This window comes from Artibeus jamaicensis, unplaced genomic scaffold (assembly GCF_021234435.1).
Source record: "Artibeus jamaicensis isolate MK-2021 breed Jamaican fruit bat unplaced genomic scaffold, CSHL_Jam_final contig_233, whole genome shotgun sequence".
NCBI lineage: Eukaryota > Metazoa > Chordata > Mammalia > Chiroptera > Phyllostomidae > Artibeus > Artibeus jamaicensis.
The window spans coordinates 15,650,679-15,658,915 of NW_026521486.1; positions in this window are offsets into that span (position 1 = coordinate 15,650,679).

Sequence of the window (8,237 nt, forward strand, 5' to 3'; positions counted from 1 at the left end):
TAAAATTCTGTGGCACACCAAAAAATATATTTTTACCAACCTGACAAAAAATAGGTATAACTTTGATTCATTCACACTGGAAGACTATTGTTGTGTTGGCTGTTGTCATTTTTTTATTTGACAGTCTAAGGAAAAAGGTGTCAGAGCTCCTAACTAAATAGTCAGGGACTGCGTGTTTTAAAAACTCTTGCGGCAGACCTAGTGCCAAGGTCTACAGGCTGTTGGCTCAGTCCTTCTGGAACTCACATGCACTTTTTCTGTGACAGAGAAAACTGCGGCTCAGTATGGCCTCAGAACTGTTTTACATTTATGAGAGGTCACACAGTAATAACAGTAGTCATTATTTAATGAATGCTTACAAATGAGCTTTTGAAACATTGCCTACTCATAAGCTTGAAATTGCCTGTGAACTTGAGACAGTGTGCCAGCATTAAGCTGCCTAGCTATGCTGTATTGGTTATGAATCAACAGGGTTTTATTTTCTTATCCTCGTGTTGTTCTGGTGCTAACTCCTTTGCTCTAAACCACTCAAGTGTAGATAGAGAAGTCTTCTTTCTCCGTTTCTCCTTATAACCTCAAATGGATAAATTTGAACTGGAAGTAAGGTGGAAATAAAGATAGAATTTATCAACTAGAGGGGAAATAATGTGATCTATTTACCTATGTATCATTTATCTACCTACCTACGTTATATGTGGTACATATACTATATAAGAGACTATACTAATACCATATAAAATATAAAAATCACATTGTAAATATAATGTTAATATATATTATGTTTATACTTAACTTTCTTTTTTCCAAGTTTTAAATTTGGGGTATATCTCCAATCATAACCAACTTATCTTGCCTTTTATCTCTAATGGACATCTAAGAACTTATGGAAGAATCCAAACAGATGACTAGTATAAAGGCAATTTAAAGTGCTTGATGAAAAAAAATAAAGTGCTTGACTGTCAGTATTCTCATAGCAAAACTTCTATAAAGTTTATGATACTCCTGTTATTTCTCAAGGTTTGAGGAATACTGAGAAATTTTACTAAAGAGTGTTTTTCTAATTTGGTTTAGAGATTTAATTTGATTTACATTGTCTCTAAACTCTTTGACCTTCTGGACTCCAGGCCACCCTCAATAAATACTAGTTGGGAGTGTATATCAGGGCAAAACATTTGGCTCAGGTAGGTTAATAACTTGGAGCCCCTCGAACTGATATTATTTAAATTTGTATTCAATTCACCAGTTAGGCCTGCAGATGAGACCCTGTCCCTGGCTGACATTTGATTGCAGCCTTGTGGGAGACCATGAAGCAGAGGACCAAGCTAAGCCATGCCTGATGCTTGACCCACAGAAACTGAGAGGTAATAATCATGTGCTGTTTTAATTCACTAAGTCTGTGGTAGTTTGTTATACAGCAATAGATTACTACGAGTAGTGAGCAGGGATGGTTGCATATACCACCTAGCCAAAGGTCCAGTGTTAACTGGAATCCTTACAAGGTGGTTTGGCAAACAGCTGCGTTCCCTGCATGTGTCCTGCAGAGACCTTACCATTGGTACTGGTCACAAATCTTCGCTGCACGCCACAGAAACCCACTTCAACGAGCTTAAGTAAAAATGGGGCTAATTGGCTGACATACCTGAGAATCTAAGGGTTTACAAAGCACCCTCAACCTCAGCTCTGACTGGCCCTTTAGGTGATATGTGCCAATATTAGAACTGATAACTGTGTCTAGATGTACAAGGTTCTCTGAGTGCTTGGCATGTTCCCTGCAGTGGGGGAGTGGGAGGAGGACATCGCATCTGAAAGCCCTGTCATGTCATCAATAATTATGCAAATGAAAATTCGCAACTTTGTTTCCAGAACAAGAGGTATACAGGGCAGGCAAAATAGCAGCCATCTGCCGTACTGTTGTGACCCGCATGTCAGGAAAACAATGCTGCTGACCACACATGAACTTCTCTCCGAGAGAAATCCCGATAAATGGGGATGGTTAGCTCTCTCATAATCCTAGTGATTCAAAGACATTTATTAAACTATATGTACATTATAATCTGCACATTCTATACTAGTGCATACATGAATTTTCATAAAGTGAATGCGCCCTATAATCAGCACCCAGATCAAGAAATATTACCAGTGTTACAGCAGTCCTGCTGTGAGTTCCTTTTCAGTCATTATTCCTGCTCCCCTCCCCATCAAGGATAATCACCGTCCTGAATTCTAAGAACGTTGATTACTTTTGCCTACTTTAATATTTTATATAAAGGGAACAATACCATATGCTGCCTTTTGTGTTTGGCTTATCTGCCTAACATTATGTTTCTAAGATTCATCCATATTGCTGTTGTAGTTATAATTATTCATTAACATTTCTGCATAGGAATTTATTTTGTGACTGTATCACAATTTACGTAGCCATTCTGCTGTTGATGGGCACTTAGGAAATTCCCATTTGGGGCTACTTTTTAGAGTGCTGCTAGGAACATGCTAGCGCATGTCTTCTGGTGATTAGGTGAATGCCTTTCAGTTGCAATGTGCATAGGAGTAGAATCCCTGGGTCTTAGGGGTCGTTTACCTTCAGCTTTAGTACCACTATTTTCCTAGAGATTATACCAATTTATTCTTCCACCAGTGGTATATTCAGATCCGGGTTGCTACACTTCTTTACCTGGTCTTTCTATTTTCCACCTTTTTCATTTTAATCATTCTGGTGGTAAGTGGTCTATTACATTATGGTTTTCATTTGCAATTTCTTCATGAAAGAAAGAAAGGACACTTATGAAGATGGGCACTTTTTCATGTGCTTATTACCTATTTGAATGTCTTTTTTGGCAAGTCTTCTGGAAAACTTGTTTTATTGAGTGTCTTTTTCTTATTGATTTGGAGAAGTTTTTTTATATATTCTGGTTATGTCATTTGCCTAATATAATGATTGCAATTATCTTCTCCAACTTTATCAGTGCTTTTTAATTTTTTTAATAAAAGATTAAAGGCTTTATTGTAACAAATGAAAATGCATTTTCCTTGAAGTCTTTTGTTCATAGTGTTATAAAATTCTTTTTTCACTGTTCATTCATCGCATTCAGTGTCACACTTTTTTTCTTTTTTGCTTCAATTTCTTCCTACATCAAGAGAGGTATCAATTTCCAACTAAATCATCAATAATTAATGCTCTTGAAGACTTGTGAATTCATAGCTGCCTCTCTTATATTTGCTATAGCATGCTAAAGTTTTGGTTGCTTTTTCCTTCTTAATCCCATCTTTTGATGAACAAAGTTCTCAATTTTAACATAATCTATCCATTTTTTCCTTCCTTGTTTAGTGATTTTTGTGTCCTATTTAAGAAACCTTTGCAAACTTAATTCTATGATATTTTATCATATCTCAGTGATATTGTAAGGGCCACAAGTCCAGGTCACTTCTCATCAATAGTAGACATCAATTTGGGTTGATATTTCAGTTACTTTTGAAAAGGTCCTTGAATTTGTGGTTTCTGGGCAGAGTCCAATAACCAACTAAGTGTCTTGGCATGTGCTACATTAAAGAAAAATGCTGTTTTCAACTGACTGATTTTTACGAGTCACCTTCTAACCCTCAAATTGGGAAGAAAACTCAAATTGCTGTTTACTTAACTTTTTTCAGAATCAGGTCGACCTAAAAAACAAGCACCCATTTGGTACAAATGGGCTTTTGTCTGATGCTTTTTAATAGCAAGTCATTTTCTTTCTCTGAACCATAGTAACCTCATCTGCGAAACTTGGGAAATAATTTCTGCCATGTGAATACCATGGTATTGTTATGAAAATAACAACAATAACAGCAATGAATAAAATGATAAAGTGCCTACAATGCACTAATACTTAATGGAATAGCTACCATGGAAAGACGCACTGTCAAGAATTTGGGCAAAGTGAATGTGACATACAATCTGAGGTTTACTACTAACTGGGAGTGGCAGGAAAGCGTAAAAATGACTATGTTTTACATTAGGGAGTAAACTCACTTGATTTTCTCTGGAGAAATGTTCAGCAAAAGACTTTACAGTTATATGCAAATGACAAAATGAAGCCAGAACTTGTAGGGCCAAATATAGAACAGGTTCAGTAGTTGAATTCTATTCTCTAACCTGACTCTTAACATTTGAAACTATATACAGATCGATGACTCTGTTTTATTAATTCCTAGCTACCCTTTTCCACTGAGATATTTCAGAAGGCTAAATACTCTTTCAAAGCCTGCCATTGATAAAACCACTTTGGAAAACTCTTCAGTGCTACCACAAGAGCCAATTTAACAAGGCCCATCATGAAACCTGTCTGCTTCCTTTTCGATGCTATTTTAACCGAAAATGGCATCATCCTTCTTTGACATCAGACCTCACTCCGAAAGAGTTTAGACTGTTTCTGAAATCACATCCACCTTCCACGGAAGACCGTCACCAGCTAAACTGTTTACTTAGAAGTACCCAAGTGTAAGGTTGCCAGAGTTAGCAAATAATAAAACATAGGATACCCAGTTAAAATTGAATTTAGGATAAATGATGAATGTTGTTAGTGTAAATACGTTCCATGCTTGCACCGGAGTCGCATGTAACTGGGCGTCGGCACTTCCCTGGCATTCCTCCGCACGGGGCGAAGACCCGGGAGAGGGGTTGCTGCAGCGGCTTCTTGTTGACGGTGGCATTCCAGGACTGGAACACAGTTGCTCCGGGCAACGACTTTCAGATTTTGTTTCATTTTTTATTCTTTATTTTTGAGGCTTCATTTTCAAAAGAGGGACCACCTTATATTATTGTCAGATTTTATAACATGATTGCCAAGAGAAGCACACAGGAGGCAACAAGCCACAAGAAATCTGTGGGCTTTATTAGTGTGTGTTGTTTGTTACACTTTGACAGTCTCTTCTATGAGTAAGTAAGTGGTTCCTTGTAACCTCTCTAACATCAGCCTAGCTTATTTAATAAGTCAGACTTGTTTTTTAAAATAACAAGCCCTATATTGAGGGTGATTGACATGGAATAATAATACATATTTAATAGGCACAGCTGAGTGCGTTTGGGCGGACCACCTGGTTTTGTTGGACTAGCGTAGGAAATGCTGAATAGAACAAACAGAAAAGCTGTACCACAATGAAAAGGTGAAAAGGGGAATTCCCCCTTGAGGACGGGCCTTACCTTTGACCAGTTCTGGTCCTCACTTTGTTCCTTGTGGCTGCTCTGGTAGGGCAGTCCCAGATTTTTAAGCCAGTGCTTCCTGCCTGTGTTTAACCATTATCTAGTAATAATAGCTTGTCCTTAAATAATCCAGACAGTAAGTACCCTCAGCACGCCACTCGCTTATAGAAATGAGAGGGCTGATGTTGTGAAGTGTGAGGCCCATGGTCAGGTGTTTTGTGTCCTTTCGGGGTTTTAAAGAATGCTTCGTATATACTCAGTGTTCTCCTGATACTGTATGCCTTCTATGCTCAACATGAATTTCCTTAGAATCCCTTTTCTTTGTGCTTTGAGTAGTTTCTAGTTTTATTTTAAAAAGTGAAAAGTTACTTTTTTGTACAAGAAAATTAGTAGAAGAATTTTGTGAAGAGTAGGCGCTCCTTCTTTCTTTCTGCTACATAGAATTCCATCGTGTAAATGTACCATAGGTTTTTGATCCACTCATTTACTGGTGGGCACTTAGGTTACTTCCAGCACTTGGCTATTGTAAGTTGTGGTGCTGTGAACACTGGGGTACATAGGTTCTTTGGAATTGGTGTTTCAGGATTCTTAGGGTATAGTCCCAGAAGTGGAATTGCTGGGTCGAAAGGCAGTTCCATTTTCAGTTTTCTGAGGAAACTTAATATTGTCTGGAATAGCCCAACATTACAAGTTTTACCAGCTTGAAATAAATTTCAATCATTGCCCTTCACACACTTGCATTTTGGGGAGCAACATACAATGAGAGAGGCTGTCCTGATGCTGTTGGGCCACCTGTAAGTGAAACCTAATCAACAAAACAAGCAAGCAAGCAAAATACAGCCAGAGACATTGAAATAAAGAACAAACTGACAGTAACCAGAGGGGAGGGAGGAAGACGATAAGGGGGAAAAAAAGGGAAGGGTCGTCAAGGAACATGTATAAGGGACACATGGACAAAGTCAAAGGCGGGTAGAATCAAGGGTGGGAGGGAGGGATGGGTAGGAGAGGGGACAGTGGGGGTGGGGAAGGCGGAGACATCTGTACTTGAACAACAATTAAAAAAATAAAAATTTATTAAAGATCCCCAAAGCCCTTGTAGGTTAAAACTAAAAAATTGTTTTAACATTTATTCATAACATTTTAAAATAACAATAATAAACCAATTATAGGTTAATATGAATAAACTATTTACATAAAAAATAACTATATTTTCCACAACAAAAATTTTAATAAGAATAGCAACACTGCTTTTACAAATTTGTAAATCTCTTTAATGTCTTGCTGAATAAAAGGTAACTGTATTGTCCTGTCTAAAAAAAGAAGAAAAAGAAGAAGAATTTTGCAAAAAAGCAGAAAAGGAAATAAGGAGTCTGTTCTCTTTCCATCAATAGGAATGAGACATCAATGTCTTTTAAAAACTTAGAGTTCCTTTAATTAGCTAAAATTTTTTTTGAGAATTTTATCTTACTGATTACAATGTGAGATGCCTAAACTTGAAAGAAAGTTGAGAATTGTTACTGCTTATAAAAATATGACTCTCGGCCTGTGGATGGAGAGTAATTGAAGTGTTAAAGACGAAAGAATTGCTGAAAGGTTCAAAGCAAACAAGCCAAGTGGAAAAAAAAGAGAGGGAAACTGTTAACTCTAGGAAAAGCTGAAGTTTACACGTGAAGGTCAATTTTTTTCTTGTTATACTTTGACTTGGCTGTGAATAAATTTATTAGTCACGATAAAATATCTGCTAATTTTTTCCTCTAACAAAATATTTATGATATATCTCTATTGGAAAGATTGGGGACAGAATGTGCATGAAGGGGGGAAAAGTGGGGGCCTGATAAGGTTGCTAACTTCTTGGTTTCCCTGGTAAGAAGTTAATAGGAAACACCTAAGCCTTAAAATATTAAGAAATAGGTATAGCACATAGCTATTTAGAAATTTGGAGTGAACAGCACTATGTCTTGGAGGACAGAAAAGCACCAGCCTTAACAAAGCTAATGTGTTTAGGTCCATCCAAATTCACTTTTTTCCGAGAAATAAACATGGTAATAAAGTTTTTAAAATATGTTTTAGTGATTATGCTATTACAGTTGTCCTAAATTTTCCCTCTTTGCCTCCCTGCACCTGGTATTCTGCTTCCCTCCAGCACCCCTACCCCTTTAGTTCATGTCCTGGGTAATGCATATAAATTCTTTGGCTTCTCCATTTCCCATATTATTCTTAACCTCCCTGGTCTATTTTGTACCTACCAATTATGCTTCTTAATCTCTATACCTTTTACCTTAATCATTGCCCTTCACACACTTGCCCTTCACTCTTTTTTTTTTCAAATGAGTTTTCTCCTCTTTCCCCCTCCCAGCTGATAACCCTCCAAGTGATCTCCACATCTATGATTCTGTTTCTGTTCTGGTTGTTTGCCTAGTTTGTTTTTTTAGATTCAGTTGTTGATGGTTGTGAATTTGTTTCCATTTTAATGTTCATAGTTTTGACCTTCTTCTTTTTCTTAAGTATTTTCCTTTAACATTTCATGTAGTAATGGCTGGGTGATGATGAACTCTAGCTTTACTTTGTCTGGAAACACTTTATCTGCCCTTCCATTATAAATGATAACTTTGCTGGGTAGAGTAACCTTGGATGTAGGTCCTTGCTTTTCATCACTTTGAATACTTCTTGCCAGTCCCTTTTGCCTGATGACTGCTTATGAGAACTCCTTTGTAGGTAACTCTCCACTTTTCTCTTGCTGCTTTTAAGGTTCTTTCTTTATCATTAACCTTTGGCATTTTAATGATGTGTCTTGGTCTTGTTCTCTTTGGGTCCAACTTGTTTGGGACTCTCTGTGCTTCCTGGACCTGTATGTCTATTTCCTTTATCCAATTAGGGAAATTTTCTTTTATTATTTTTTCAAATGGGTTTTCAATTTCTTGCTCCTCTACTTCTCCTTCTGGCATCCCTATGATTCAGATGTTGGTATGCTTAGAGATGTCCCAGAGGGACCTTATACTATCCTCATTTTTTCAAATTCTTTTTTCTTCTTGCTCTTCTGATTAAATGTTTATTTCTTCCT